This window comes from Lepidochelys kempii, chromosome 10 (genome assembly GCF_965140285.1).
Source record: "Lepidochelys kempii isolate rLepKem1 chromosome 10, rLepKem1.hap1, whole genome shotgun sequence".
NCBI lineage: Eukaryota > Metazoa > Chordata > Testudines > Cheloniidae > Lepidochelys > Lepidochelys kempii.
The window spans coordinates 66,143,373-66,159,813 of record NC_136389.1 but is presented as its reverse complement, the minus strand read 5'-3'; the positions used below and the strand labels follow the sequence as shown (position 1 = coordinate 66,159,813).

Genomic DNA, 16,441 nt, shown 5'->3' with positions numbered 1-16,441 from the left:
AAGCAAAGTTTACAGCTTTGACTAGTTGGCCATTTAGACAGCATGAATCTGCCAGTAGAGCTAGCCATCTCCCACTGTTGGCTCCATCTCCTCTACTCATATGACACTTTTACTACATTGACGAGAGGGAATGAAAGTTACCCTGCTAGCTTGTCTAGAAAGTGTGGATTCCCTCAAGACTAGGTCTTAAATTCAGCTTGAGTAGAGCTGTAGTAAATATTTTCAAATCCCCTAGAGTTTTGAATAGAATGGTGGTGGGGAGAGGGGAGTGAACCCTTGCTCAGTCCCATAAGAACAGTAGAGATTAAGTGCTGTCAGCCTGAGTTTCTTGTTTTTACACCACTAACAATAAGATACGTTCTTTACCACAGCTATTAGAGTTCTGAAACTGGTTATGCCTTCTCCTTTGTCTAAGATGTAGCAGACAATAAAATGTTAATTCAAGCTAATGAGAAGGTACAGTGGAACCTGCTCACACCTAGCTATTAAGGGAATATAAGGTTGTTTTTCAAGTGCATAAGATACAAGCAGAAGTAGTTGAGTTTGCAAGGTAGTGTTTATTGAACAAGTTACAGTATTTATGATCCAAAAACCAAGTTGGAAAAACTTCAGTATGACAGATCTTGTGCTCGTCAGAATTACAGATAAGATAGCAAACTATAGACTAGCATGAGTATTTAAAAACAGGGCATGTATTCTAATCTGATATACACATATGCCAAAAGAGTAATTAAACTTTGCTTTGTGTAGTTATTGTACAGTCATTTTGGAAAATTATAGTAAGAATAGTGTTCAATTCATTTGAAAGAAGAATGTTTCTCTACTCTGAGTGTACAGAGACACAGAACAGCCTCTCATCTTAGGCCTTCATGTCAACTCTTATAGCAATATGTATAAGCTGATACACTTCAGTGAGAGAAGACCTCTAATGAATAGGAGAGTTGCATGACAGTGGTCAGATCATGTTGTGTTGAATGATATTTTAAGAAGTGAATGCCTGTATTTAAAGACAAACCTGAAGGCCTGATCCTACTCCTGTTGAAATAAATGAGAGCTCCACTGATTTACCATGCGTCTTGTCATGCTCTAAAGTTGGCAATAATTCAAGTTCATGATCACTTTAAGTTGCTGCATCCATACCAACTGCACAGTTTGAGTGGACAATTGTCTATTACCCAAGATAAAAAAGGGTATAGATGCACTTGTGACAGTGATTATGGACCTAGTCACTTCAAGGGATACTTAAACTTGTTGCTTCTGGCCTGCATATATGACTATTTAACAGAAGCAACATCTCAAAGTGCCAGCACTGTACATATATCAAGTATACCCAGACTACAATTTAGCATTTAAGTGTCAAATGTGGTATGTTTCTTTGAGAAGTGATTTAAGACTAATCTACCTATTTTCTCTTTAATTTGGGCCATTACATCATCTACTTCAGTTAAAAAAAAAAATCTAAGAACTTCCAATGCATTTAAAAAAACAAAGTAATTAGAGACCGGTTTTATTTTTTTTAAGTGTCTGGAAGACAGGCTGTCACTTATAGTTAAGTGTCACTACCAATCAGCTACCAAAACCAAAAACAACCACAGTGCTACATGACTGTTTGATACCTAGAATGCCATCTCCGGATGAGAGTTTAAAATTCAATTGATAGTGTAAATTCCTGCTGCATTAATTTAAGTAAGTCTAAAGAAAGTCTTGAGCATTATGTTGAGACCCATCCAGCATTACCTAGCCACTTGGAGACTTTGGCACAGTGAACATCTGTTGCAGTTATTATAGTAGTGGGAGAGAACATGCTAGGCACTTACAGCTCAGTGATGGAGAAACACTTGGTTTTCCAGTCACCTGGACCTACTTTAGGGTGGAGTTGTGGAGACTTCACTGGGCTTTAAGACAGAAAAACAGAAGATCTAATTGATAAAGTTAAAAGCAACACCAGTGTACAGTTCCAGCAAAGATAATGAATTAGAATGTGGGCATCCAACTACTAGATTCAGAGAAACATTACTATGAAATACTCCATTCCCCAGTAGCATCTCTTTTACTATTAGTGAAAACAAGTGAGGTCTTCCAGTAAGATCAGTTTCCAGAATTTCTGTGAAAAGAAGAAAGTCAAGACTGTTTTGATGCAAGTGGTTTTAGACTAGTAACAATGCCAACAAAAAAAATGCCAGACAATCTAACACTAAGTTCTTTGGGGTAGGGTTGGGAGCTTCCCATTTGGAAGACACCTAGGATGGTGTTCTAATTGGTACTGCACCACCACCATACCAGGCTGGCAATTATAATAGCCGCCATACATTTGTGTAGAAGCCATTCTACAAAGAAAGCTGAAGCCTGAATTAAACTACATAATATAGTTGGAGGTTTCCCTACCAGTTGCTAGCTCACATAGCCTTTATGGAACTTTAGGAAGCCCTCAGAGAGCAGAGCATACCAAAAATTGGTGCATCCGTCTCCTTTGGAATTTTCTATAGCTGTGCACTTGCAGGTGTACCATTTGTGTAGCCACCTTTTGACTTCATATGGTCCTGAATTGACCCAGCCTAGAGAAGAATACAGTAGGTTAGTAGATGACCTTTATTTGTCAAAGCTTTAAGTCTTAAGTCAGAAAGGAAGAGAAAGTAAGTCAAACATTAATCCTAATGGGCAAGACATACTTATCCACATACAGAGAGATGTCAGTACTCAGGGTATCAGTGACAAAAAACTGGTATTAGCAACATGCTGCTCTTTCTAAATGGGTGTGAAAGTCCTTGTACTTCAGTGGAGTGACAGAAGAGTGAGGCCTCACGAGTACAGACATGCTCCATCCCCCAGACTGTATATGCTGTGTGTCAGATGAGAAAGTGCTATGAACTAGTGTCAAGTTAAGTGAGCTAAAATAAGTCTATTCTGGGTGTGTAGGATGTAGATGACTATGGTCTGTCCTGACACTATTCTGCTGCATTCATTCTCTATACATGGGCAAGTGATGCTCACAACTTCGAACACTTAGTCTTAGCAGTTAGGCACGTCTCTCACATTTCTGCTCATCTTGAAGAGCACATACTTACAGATGTAAAACCACTATTCATATCTCTTGTTCCAACATGGGCAGTGTGGACAAAGTTCATTGGCTCTCCTATCATATTTCGGTCTAGTCTCCGACGTCTTTTCTTTGAGAGAAGAGGAAAAAAAATTCTAAGTTCTTATACAGAAAATCCTTTACAGAAGACAGTTAAGGTTGTGTCTGGGAACTATCGCTCAGTTGACAAGAAACTCATCAATACTGACCTTCCAGTGACTCCTAGTGGAAACAGAATTTTTTTTTTTTTTTTTAAAAGAGCAGAATATACTAAGGTTTTGTTGTTGAAGTATGAATCTGTCAGCAGTAGATTTGAAGCAAGCACCATAAAGCTGTTTTCTAGCACTAAAGGAACAGACTTGTAGTCTCTCTCAACATAACTGAGGAACCCCTGTAAAAATAGGCACTTACACATGTGGTTTAGACTAGACACTTCCTCTGTCATTTCCACTTGCTCTTCATCTGATACTAACAAATTAGGAGCACTAGAGGACTCAATGTGACATTTATGCCATCAGCAGGACAGCTATAGAGAAGTTATATAACTTTAAACTCTTACTATAGTCACATATTTCAGAGTAACAGCCGTGTTAGTCTGTATTCGCAAAAAGAAAAGGAGTACTTGTGGCACCTTAGAGACTAACCAATTTATTTGAGCATGAGCTTTCGTGAGCTACTGCTCACTTCATCGGATAGGAGCCAGTTGCAAGATTGGCATCTTTCTATGGAACTTTGGACCCTCAAAGAGCCTCACTGTAGTCAAAAGGTTCCATCTTCAGATTAGTTTCCAGGATGGGGGCCTGAGGATTGCATGTTTAATTTAAGAGTCTATATAAAGTTGTTTTGCACCTTTGACTAGGTCTAACTGACCATTTGCAGATGCATATTTGCGAGTCTGGGCCTCTTGGGTTAGAGGCCAATGCACCACAATGCTAAATGCAATAAGGGACATTTATGCATTTTTTTTTTTTTTAAGAGGACTTCATTGTTCAAGGACTGGTTGAGGAGCTAAGGTTCCAGGAGTTAGATTTAGTTAAACCCAATTTCTCTCCTGTCTTGCATTGGGATAGCTTAAGAAAGCTTAATATTGCTGGTAGGGTTGTCAATTTTGGTTGGAGAAATTCCTAGAGATGGCCTCACATGACAATCTTTAATTAAAGATTAATTTTTAATTCCTGGAGACTCCTAGGGTAGGCAACCCTAATTGCTGGTGGAACAATCAACTGAGTGACTGTTGCAGCGTGACCAGCAGCACACTGTTTACATGCAGCATCTTTCCCAAGAATTTTCTCTATCCCAAGAAAATGGTCTTACTAAGATTAGAGGACCCTATGAGTATTTGTTAGAATTTTTTGTTTGAAGAACATGCACTACCTCTGGGGATTAGAAAATCCTTCTTGGGGGGGGGGAACTAAGGAGTTCTAAAAGAGAATCCTCTTCAGTTCCTTTGCTAGAAGGCTATGGGATCTGAATGCTGAGTGTAGAGCAAGAGGAGAGAAGTTATTTCTACCAGGGAGGCAGAGTCCATAAATACACATTCCCAGAACTATTACTGCTGCTGCTCTGGACAGACCACTCCCTGCCTAATTAAAGCAACTGAACTGGGAGCAGAGATACCCAGTAAGCCTTTACATTAGTTTAAAAAACAACACTTTTGAGGAAGAGAAGTGTCCACATGGCAGTATGTAGGGGAAGAGCAGGACAGTCAAAAAATAAATAAAATAAAAGAGCAAGTATTCATTTTGCTTCTACCACAGTATCATCTGTAGTGTTACATATTCCTGGGAATATATTACAGTAGCAAGACTTACCTTCCTAGAGTGATGTCCTATGGGAATTCTCCAGTATCTAGTTAGTTATAAGACCAGAGAATTTATTCTTGTGCCACACAAGTACATTAGCCGCTGATTAAGTTGGTGTGACAGATGTGGGGCTGGTCTGTAATGATTTATAACTACTGCATGTTGATGTTATTGGGATGTTTTCTATATAGCCATATTGGTTTAAACCACAAAGTAGCATATTAACCCTCCACTTCAGGATATGCGATTTGTCATCACAACTTAGTTTCCATTTATATGCATCACAAAGCCAGTTTGCTTGTTTCTAGTCAATAGTGATCTAGGGCCAAGTCAAGACTAAGGAACATTTACAGAGCCCTTAGGGTACATTCAGAAGCACTAAAAAGAAAAGGAGTACTTGTGGCACCTTAGAGACTAACCAATTTATTAGAGCATAAGCTTTCGTGAGCTACAGCTCACTTCATCAGATGCAGATCGTGGAAACTGCAGCAGACTTTATATATACACAGAGATATATAAAGTCTGCTGCAGTTTCCACGATCTGCATCTGATGAAGTGAGCTGTAGCTCACGAAAGCTTATGCTCTAATAAATTGGTTAGTCTCTAAGGTGCCACAAGTACTCCTTTTCTTTTTGCGAATACAGACTAACACGGCTGTTACTCTGAAACCATTCAGAAGCACTAAATCTCTGTCTCCCTCCTTTGAAGTCTACAGGTGAGGCTAAGGGCCGCTTGAGTACTTCTACCACTGAAAAGTTCAGCCTTAGAGAGACAGTTATTCAAATGTTTTTAGTGAGAACCAAGAAGGATGTTGACCTTTTCAAATATTACTGTTCCAGAGGCAGTAGCCACACCTCAAAGGCAGTTTGGTTTTAGAGTAAAATGCAGTGCAGAAACATTATGAATTATTGTTACACTCCAATATTTGTAGTACTGTTCTATTCCAGAGAACCTAAATTGCACCTTTTAACTTCGAGCTGGTTCTTGATTATTCCTTGTCCAGTCTGCTAACCAAGGACCCCCCAGATCTGGAACTTCATCTGCATGGGGAGCCCCAGTGAAGTCATGGGGGACTTTGCAGGGGCACAAGAGGCCACCCACAGATCCAGTTTCAGGATCAGAGATTTGGTGACAAGTTTACTGCTTTTCACTCTCTAGCCCTGAAGAGGCAGCAGAGCTAAGAGTGAGCCAATTCTTGTCCTTTTTCTGCATCAATAGATTTTGACCTGTTGAAACCTATGCAAAGCCATTGAAGGCCGTTAGTTGCCCAGATGTCACTGTGGGCAAATTTGGCCTGCAGAGATTTTGCATGTTGTGAGCCCAGGCTGAATTTGCAGAGTTGGCAATTTTTAAATATTTGTTATTACAATTAAAAGAAAATATGAGTGTAAGCTAAACACATTTGTCTCAATGATTAGTTATCAGACATAGAAGACTTTTGTAGCTCTCTTTCTCAACCCCAGTCTGGAACTGAACTTTAAATAAAACATATTAGAAGACTTGTACACAACTGTATGGGTACGTCCCATATTTAGATAGTGTTTCAAGTTTTTAAAAACATCAAGTATTAAAACTGCAGATAGAGGTTGATAATTGAAGTGTTACTGAATCTTCAGTTATAGCAAAAATGCCAGCTATCATATTGAATAAATAATCCACTCCCCCAGAAAACGCCACTGACTGTATACATTTTAAGAGTGGCTATGTACCCTTGTTTTCCCCCCTATTCACCATTAATAGCCCATAGGTAGGTATCTGGAGGCTATATTAAGGGTTCTAGAGTTCTCATCAACTCTCATTACCAGACACAGCCCTTAAAAGACAGTTATTACAAGAATCCTCCCCAATTCACAGGGTTTAATTATTTTGACTTCCATCACATCTTTACAAGACATCACATTCAGGATTGTTTTGAAATATACCCATGTCATGTTTCATTAACAGAATCTGCAGCCTCCCAGCTGGTGCAGTCTATGCTAAGTCCTCATGAAACTACATCCTAATTGCAGAGTAAGTATTCAGCAACTATTTCTCAATGTAGGGAAAGCTTACAGGTGCTTCTGCTGGCACCACTAATGTGAGTTAGATGATTAATTTCCTATGCAGCTAGAAAATAGGAACTCTAACTAGTGTATACCAGATCTTCTGGTAGAGCTCATGCCTTTTACTAGAGATAAGGTTCCCCTATCAGTTTTTATATTTTGCTTTCCTTAGTGCAGTTGATCACAAGAATAAAGGCTACACAGAAATGAAAGCTCTCATTGTAAATTCAAAAGCATCTTAAAAATCCAACTCATGCATTTACTTACTGGCTGGGGATGCTCACCACTGCACCAGTTAAAGCAAACCAAGAACTCAGCCATTGTGTCTTTCAGTAGCTTCCCTACACAAGGTGGTCAGGAAATCTTGTTAATCTTGCCACATCAAAGGGAACACTGGAACCAGGAGGCCACTTCTACACAAAAACCAGTTCCTAAAATAGAGTTTTAAAGGAATTGCTTTAGTAATACCCAGAAGGCAGCTAAGTCAGATGAACATCTGGGGATTACACACATGGAACAGAATTTAACAAGTATGTTTATTTTGACTGATATAAGCAAGAAGTGCCACAATACTGTTATCTAGCACTTACTGAGCAATAAAGGCTTCAGTAAGTTTAGAACAAAGACAGATTGTAAGAAGAAATAGTTCTAAACTATAATGCCTCTAGAAGACAGTGTTAGAATACAGTTTTCATAGAAAGGAACAGAACAGATTAGATGCTTCGAAACTCAAACCTCTTCAGACGATAATATGGGCATGGTACAAGAAAGAGATCCCTTTCTTACCTCTCACAATAGGATAGTTACACAAACTTCAAATCTCAGAGAAACCTAGTCTTCCCATGTAGGACTAGAATCAGAGACTATAACTGCAATACTTTTTATGAGAGAGAAAATGAAGAGATCAGCAAGTTACCATTAGTTTTGTATACTCACTAGAGTATACAAGAACATGAATGAAAAACAATACTGAACAAAGGCCACAGAAAAGAAGTCAACTGAAAATAGCCCTTAAAGCCACAGCATAGTCTGCCTTTTGCTTACTCCCTGGTTATGCTTGCTTATTCTGTTTTAAACCCATCCCTCTTTCAAACAACCTTACAGAGGACCATAGAAAAACATAATCCACACAGTAGCACCTGCATCTTGGTGACATAGATAAAAATATCACAGCTGCTTTTTAATTTACAAAACAAGTAGAGTAAACATAAGCTCACAAGCAACTTCATTCATTCTGAACCAACCCAACAGCTTTCATCAGGAAACAAAGTAACAATGATCAGCCACAAGCATTCTTTATATAGTGCCACAGTTACCCAATTATCACATTTATCTTCCTCACCTTTGCCTGTTACTCCTCCCATTTTATCCCTATCTTCTTACACTTTTGATTTTTTTTTAATGTTCTGTCATTCATTTTTCACCGCATCTATCTTATTTGCCCATTAGTTTTCAGTGTTCTATATGGTACATTGTTATAGAATGCAAAGCCTTAACTTTATCTTTGGTGCTTTGAATACTGTTTATCTGTCTTAATTATCATTTCCCACCTCATTTAATCTACTCACTAAGGGTCAAATGATCAAAAGGAGTTAGGCCCCTAAATGCCATTGATTTCACTAGATGTTAGCAGTCTAACTCATGAGCATCCACCCAAAGGTCCTTACCATTAAACCGCAGAGCAGAGCAGAGGGACTGTGGACCATGCAGGTGTCTGGATGCTAGACTTTCATGAGGTAATGCAGAAGTCTATGGTCCAAGTGCTGTACTGAGCTCTGTGAATGCAGACCTCTGCTGAGCCCCATTGCAGCCATCTGCAGAATTGGGGCCTAAAATAGGAGCCCACCAAAAAAGGGGCCTCAGACCTGATATTTATATGGATCCTGAAGGCCAAATGGCTTTCATAGTTGCTGAAGAGAGGCTAAGCTTGCTATTCCAGACTTTAGTAGCAGCCCCAGTCACTGACTCCAAATTGAGGGGGTATTTTTCACTTTTTCAGTTGTTTCACATTCCCTCCACATGGAGCCTGAATACTTGGTTTATGTGAGTGAAGTGTACTTCACCATAATTGCACCATTCTAAGGAATTACCACTCTGTCTTTTTCAAGGGAAGTCTCCTTCTCCCTGCTTTTATTTCCTTTGTTCTCTTATTGTTATATACACAATGTTAAGATCCTGGAATAGAAAATTCTATGTTTGCCTCTTGAAATATTTCATATGTGGCTCCTTTTGTGATTCCCTCTTAATACAGAGTCAAAATCTGACACCCCACTCACCCTGAATGTTTTATATGCTGTTTATATTCCGTTCAATGTTTTATATGCCGTTCAATTTTTGCCTCTATCTTTTGTTCCCCAGGCCATTGGAATACTGAACTAAGATCACAGCCAAGAAGTTAACTGAAAATAGTCCTTAGAGCCATGGCATAAGACTGCCTTTTGTTTGCTCGCTAGTTATGCTTGCTTATTCTGTTATAACCCCATCCTTCTTTCAAACAACTTTACAGAGGGCCATAGAATGACATAATCCATTCTGTGAAGGCAGCTGGACAAATTTTGGTCTCAGCCACACCAGTGTAAATGCAGACTAACTCAGCAGAAGTCAATGAAGCAGCTACAGATGCAACTGAGTACAGTCAGAGTGGGTGACTGGGGCTGGCTGGTGATTCCCCTCCCTTTGGCCAAGTTCTCAAAAGCCCTCTTACTGATGCCCATGAACAAATCCCTGGGCATTAATGGGCTGGTCTTTTGTAGTGCCTATAATCTGGCATGGAGCCTGCTGGTGCACACCTTCCTCCTCCACTTTTGAGGGCTTTCATATGACAACAGCTCTTCCATTTCCATCCAAGAGGTTCTATGTGCTCATGCTATAAGTCATCCATTTTTCTTGCCATCATGTCCCATCCTATCATGAAATGGCAGCACATTTTATCACACAGAGAGGGTGAAGATTCCCAGTGAGTCACCCTTTATTGTACAGGCATACCTATTTGAAGAACCTCTGAATCTTTCAGAGGTAACCTGATTAGATAGACCTCTGTGTACTATATGCTGTCTTTGAAGGATTGCAAGTTCCATGATGCAGTGCTGGGTGCCCTGTTGGACTGAGCTGAGTTGTCTAAGTCAGATACTGCTGCAGGGTATTGGCATCCTCCATTTTGTGTGCAGGGAGTTGGAACAGAGAGCTGATACTCCCCTTTGGGTCTGGGCTGAGGAGAAGATCATAGAATCATAGAAGATTAGGGTTGGAAGAGACCTCAGGAGGTCATCTAGTCCAAACCCCTGCTCAAAGCAGGACCAACCCCAACTAAATCATCCCAGCCAGGGCTTTGTCAAGCAGGGCCTTACAAACCTCTAAGGATGGAGATTCCACCACCTCACTAGGTAACCCATTCCAGTGCTTCACAACCCTCCTAGTGAAATAGTTTTTCCTAATATCCAACTTAGACCACCCCCACTGCAACTTGAGACCATTGCTCCTTGTTCTGTCATCTGCCACCATTGAGAACAGTCTAGTTACATCGTCTTTGGAACCACCCTTCAGATAGTTGAAGGCTGCTATCAAATCCCCGCTCCCTCTTCTCTTCTGCAGACTAAATAAGCCCAGTTCCCTCAGCCTCTCCTCATAAGTCTTGTGCCGCAGCCCCCTAACCATTTTTGTTGCCCCCTGCTGGACTCTCTCCAGTTTGTCCACATCACTTCTGTAGTGGGGGCCCCAAAACTGGATGCAATACTCCAGATCTGGCCTCACCAGTGCCAAATAGAGGGGAATAATCACTTCCCTTGATCTGCTGGCAATGCTCCTACTAATGCAACCCAATATGCCATTAGCCTTCTTGGCAACAAGGGCACACTGTTGACTCATATCCAGCTTCTCATCCACTATAATCCCCAGGTCCTTTTCTGCAGAACTGCCGCTTAGCCAGTCGGTCCCCAGCCTGTAGCAGTGCATGGGATTCTTCCGTCCTAAGTGCAGGACTCTGCACTGGTCCTTGTTGAACCTCATCAGATTTCTTTTGGCCCAATCCTCCAATTTGTCTCAGTCACTCGGGACCCTATCCCTACCTTCCAGCATATCTACCTGAACTTGCTGAGGGTGCAATCCATTCCATCATCCAGATCATTAATGAAGATGTTGAACAAAACTAGCCCCAGGACCAACCCCTGGGGCACTCCGCTTGATACCGGCTGCCAACTAGACATCGAGCCATTGATCACTACCCGTTGAGCCTGATGATCTAGCCAGCTTTCTATCCACCTTATAGTCCATTCATCCAATCCATACTTCTTTATGTGACAAAGTCCCTGTTGTTGAGTTGCCAGGATTGAAGACACTCGACTAGGGTTAAGACTACACTACAGCTGACAACTGGCTAGCACAGAGCCCTACCTCATGGATGCCTTCCCCACAAGTAGGCATTGATAGAGGAAGCTGGAGACTGTTGATTGTGCAGCAGATCTGAGTTTGGCTTACAGACAACTGAGGAAAATGTGAATTAACCCTATGCTCTTGCTCTGTAATATAAAAACTGTTACTGCCAGCTAGTGCTGTGCAACCTAAGTTGGTCACAATACAAAATTGCCTCACTCCTTGTTTCACCTGGACTGCCTCTGCTGGACTTACAAAGTGCTGGCCTGAATTCCCACTCACTCAGCACACCACTGCAAGCGAGAGCCCAAGACTATAAGCATAGGGAGAGTGAGCACTTAGGGTTAGAATGGATCAGTATATAATGCCAAGAGTGTTGGTCAGGTTTATGTTGCAACTTGCTGTTGAAAGCTGCAGCGATTAGCTGACCCTACCAAGATAGATCCACGGGTGTATACAGTGCCTGTCTAGGTGGAGGCATTGGCTATAAATATTCATAGGAGTAAGAGGATCACTGCAGATGGATGACTAGCAGATTCTCAGCTGGGACCCCCAGGATCTCTATTATCCTTAATAATGTAAGGTGCCTAGGCAACAGATGAGATTTGCCTGCTTCTGAGTAACCCAGGAAGGAAAGGGGATTAAAATTCCATCCTGGTTCCATGGCTCACTGGGGACATAAATTGGCAGCTCCTCCATGGAGCCATGAGCACAGGCATGTTGCTGGCACAGTTAATAGAATCTACTGATACTTGTCCCTTTTACAGCACGAGGGAAACACTGGTGCATGTCTACCTAGTGCACATCAGGTTGCAACCCCTTTTTGGTTCCTCCAGAACCTTCTGCTGAGATTCTGGCTGCACTTTTCCACACATCTCCTTGTTTTTGTGCACCCCGTCTATGGCCCCACAAATTTCATGAACTTCCTCCTGGTTTTGGCCAAGATGGCCATCTATCAGTCCAGAAGGAGGAAGCTCAATAGGGAGGATGTCTACAACATTTGATCTTTACTTATCTCATATATCTGGGCAGAGTTTTTCTGGGTGGCATTCACTGGCTTGTTGGTCTCCTTGGCAGAGCAGTAGGTGCTGTCTGGAGTTTTCTGCTCAGTGTCTCCGTTCAATAATCTGAACCTTGGACTCCTTCACAATGCAGAGGGCGATGTCTGGAATTGCCTGCTCAGTGTTCCAGTCCAGTACTCTTATTTGGAATTAAGATCCTCACTTCACTCCCTGTTTTCTTATTTTTTGTCCCTCAGAATCTACTAGTCTTTAGCAAATAGGCTAGATCTGACAGCAGAATTTGGGAATGATGAAGTGCCTTCTGAAATTCAGCAGTGATTCCTACAGCCATGGGGGAGGGGGAAAGGACTGTGAATAATAGAAGGAAGAGAAGACATTAAAGCCAATAGTGGAGAGAGAAAACTGAGAGATGAGGAAAACAAAAGTGTAGAGAGAGAGAGAAAGTCCAGGCACACACAGGAACTGTTTCCTTCAGAAACTCAGTGCAGGGGAGGCAGGGAAGTCTAAGTAATCTAATAAAGTAGGAAAAATAAAATAAAAATGACCAAAGGAAAAATAAAGGTATCTAATTTCTTTTGGCATGAAATTGCTTCCAGATTCCATTTGCTTTTCAGAAGTGTTCTGGGTCAAGATTCCCACTTTGTTACCTCCCCCCTACATCTCTTGCAACTAGATTGTAGAAGTCCCCAGAAGTTGCTTTACAATCTTCTCAATAATAAACATAATTCTACACAGTTTAAAATGGGACTAGAACCTTTTTAGGTTAAGTTAAGGAGCTACCCTTACTTATAATGTTATTTGTAGGCATTTCTGTGGTACTGATCACCATAGTATCTGAGAATTAAACCATCGCTGACAATTGAAGCTTCATAACTCCCTGTGAGAAAAGCAAGTATCATTTACCGCACTGTATAAATGGGCAAACTAAAGCACAAGAATGATTCACATAGACTGATATCTAACCCTATGCGTTGGCCACAAAACCAGTCTTCCTTGCTATAGCTTTATGATAAAAGGTATAATGTAATCAAGTACTCTGAGGATCAAATCCTGCCTTCAGTTATGCTCAGGCACCTGTAACTTGGCCTCCCAGAATCATATCAGTGGACCACCATATTCAGGAGATATAAATAGGAGTGTGGAGAAAGAAAAGATGGTGGTATGGCTATTAAGGGTATGCCTACGCAGCAAAGAATCCACAGCTGGCCCATGCCAGCCAACTCAGGCTTGTGGGGCTTGGGCTGTGGGGCTATTTCATAGCTGTGTAGACTTCCAGGCTCAGCTGGAACCTAAGCTCTGGGACCCTCCCACCTTTGTGTGACAAGTCATTTATTAATCTCTCTGTGCCTCAGTTCCCCATGTGTAAAATTAGAATTATCTTTCCCTATCTCAGAGAGACATTGTGAGGATAAATTCATTATTTGTTAGGTGCTTAGATACTACAGTAATGGCAGCTATATAAGTACCTAGCCTGCATGTAAATTGCTGATAAAATGCGGGTAAGTGGGTGTAAATAGGAAAGTAGTGTAACTTATCCTGAGTTGGCATTCTCCTATAGTCTAGGAAGGGAAAGAAAGAAAAAAACCATTATTTCTGTTTTCAAATACTTAGGAGGCATTCAGAAACTACAGTGATGGAGATTATATATGTGCCTAGATAGAGTAGGATTTTCAAAAGTGAAAATCCAAAAAGTAAAAGTCCCAAAGACTTTCCAGTCACACAATTGTTGTTGAAAATCTCATCCACAATGTACAAAATGAGTACACTGAGAGGGCTGAAGGAGGAGTAGCAAAAAAGCTACTAAAAAGAGGGCGTAACTTAAGGCTAACCCCATTCCTTCTGCAGTCTCTCTCCCCTCCCTGCAAAGCTTCCACAACCCAAGAGTCCAAGAATTGACTGTTGGAATCCAAGCGACAAACTCCAACTGCCACAGAACCTCACCAATGTCAACATTCTATATCCTCTCCTAGTCAATAGTTCATTTTTAATTCTTTTAAGATTCAGGACTGTAATCCCCATTTTGGCAAGGGGTTAGACTAGATGACCCTTGTAGTCCCTTCTAACTCTATGATTTTATAGGAGCTAAGAACCCTAAACCATGTCTGCTTCCTGGTCACATTGCTAGTGTACTTAAGTGCTCATTTAACAACTTCACTGGTTTCAAGGGCATAAATCAGCACAAATGTTATCCCAGGGTGTAGAAAGTGTTATGCTGTTTTTACCTTTGTCAGCATATTGCACATTTTGAAAACAGTAGGTGTCACTCTGGCATTAAAACAAACAAACAAACAAAACCCTCTGTCCGTTCAAGTTATCGTCTGACTGAGAACTGCAGCTGCACCATGTTTTCCTCAAGCCCAATAATAAAAACAGTTTTACTGTGCTAGTTATTTCTGTTGTTCCAGCCTCAGTTACAACACTTCTAGATAAATATTTCTTGCTTTGAAACTTTCCATTGGATTTTTCTAATTTTGTGCAAGTGTTCATTTTTTCCTTCTAACTTTGGGTTTGGGGCAGTTTCTGGCTTCTTTCTGTTCTTGTTTACATATGCTCTATTTGGGTTGTAACTTAAAGAGTTACTGTTGATCTGATGATACAGTTTTGCATCTGTGTTGGGAATTTGGGGTTCCATTTTCTCCTCCTGTTGAAGTGAATTGGTAACTTGATTTCTTTAATAGTAACATAATCACTTGAGTATTGCTGGGGTAGCAGTGTAGGAAAGGTTCTTGGCATCTTTGCCATCACATCACATCATACCACAATTCTCCGATAGATGTGTGCACTGCTATTAAAAGTATACATTTGTGGCTCTCTTAAAGTCACATCTGAGTATAAATTTTTAAGACTCTTGCACAAAGGTAAGGCTGCTGTACAGACTGATTAACTCAGTACCTTAATATTGGAAGAGGAGTACGTTTATAGCATGGAATTCAGTTATGCTTCTGCTCAGCCCTACAATGTATTTTGGAATTATGCTCTCTGTGTTTCTAGCAACAAGTGATAATGATGGTAGTAAGATTTAATTCTTGTTTTGCAGGAACATTAACTAATTAATCTTCACAATACTCCAGTGCCAACGAGGTGATGGATATTATCCTCATTTTATAGCTGAGGCACAGCCACAAAGGAATGTACCCAGACCATAGTCTGAGCTAACATTAGTATTAGAAACTGGGTGAATCTGTCCCTGCGTCCCTTCCTCTGCTACCTATCCCTTAAACTGTAAATCCTTTAGGCCAGGGGCAAGGTCTTTTCTGATTTGTTTGTACCTTACTAAGCACCCTGGAGCCCCAACACTGACTAAGGACACTGGTTGCTACTGGAATAAAATAATAATAAAAGTAATTCTCTGAAGCAAGCAGCAGACACTGTGAGGTGAGTTCTGCCTAGCTCTCCCATGCAGATGGGATTGGGGGTTCCCCTCTAGGGTGACCAGATAGGAAGTGTGAAAGAAAAATCAGGATGGGAGAGGGCAATAGGCGCCTATATAAGACAAAACCCTGAACATTGGAACTGTCCCTATAACATTAAGACATCTGGTCTCCCTATTCCCCTCTTCACAGCTCCCCCAAGCACTGCCTAGGGAGCCAGATTCCCCCTGCAGCTAGAATTAGGTCCGTGTTCTGCAAGCCCTCAAAGACCCCCAGCACGCACTCAGCAGGAAGGCAGAAGAGTCCCTATGAAGCTGGCATTGGGGGATCCCCCAATCACTTCTCCTCCTCTCCCCAGCCCCGCAGCTGCCTCCATAGACTAGACTCATAGACTATCAGGGTTGGAAGGGACCTCAGGAGGTCATCTAGTCCAACCCCCTGCTTGAAACAGGACCAATCCCCAATTTTTGCCCCAATCCCTAAATGGCCCCCTCAAGGATTGAATTCACAACCCTGGGTTTAGCAGGCCAACGCTCAAACCACTGAGCTATCCCACCCCCCAAGCCACCAACCGCCCCATCCCGGCTAGGGGCACGGTTTAAACAAACTACTTCGCTAGCGGGTAGGGTTCCCAGCCCCTTGGGGGGCGTGGCCTGAAGACAGGAGCCACGGCATGCCCTTCTAGCTCACGGAAGCGTGAACGATGCGGAGACGTGCAGTTCAGCTTTCTGATTGGACGAAGAGCGAGATGGCCAGGGCA

General features: G+C 41.5%; 1 protein-coding gene across 10 annotated transcripts in view; it reads right to left on the bottom strand.

Annotated features, from left to right (window-relative positions):
• The window catches only part of SQOR (sulfide quinone oxidoreductase), a 43,846-nt gene continuing 27,405 nt past the window's right edge, over positions 1-16,441 (bottom strand). For 5 of the 10 annotated variants that reach the window (XM_073304005.2, XM_073304006.2, XM_073304000.2 and 2 more), the window contains 4 exons: positions 7,188-7,351; positions 3,066-3,167; positions 2,447-2,555; positions 1-2,104 (listed from right to left, as the gene is read on the bottom strand). The gene's annotated coding sequence lies outside the window, so the exon portion shown is untranslated. Of the gene's footprint in view, positions 2,105-2,446; positions 2,556-3,065; positions 3,168-7,187; positions 7,352-8,587; positions 13,870-16,441 lie in introns of all 10 variants that reach the window. The other 5 variants (XM_073303996.2, XM_073303995.2, XM_073303997.2 and 2 more) reach the window with 4 other exon arrangements.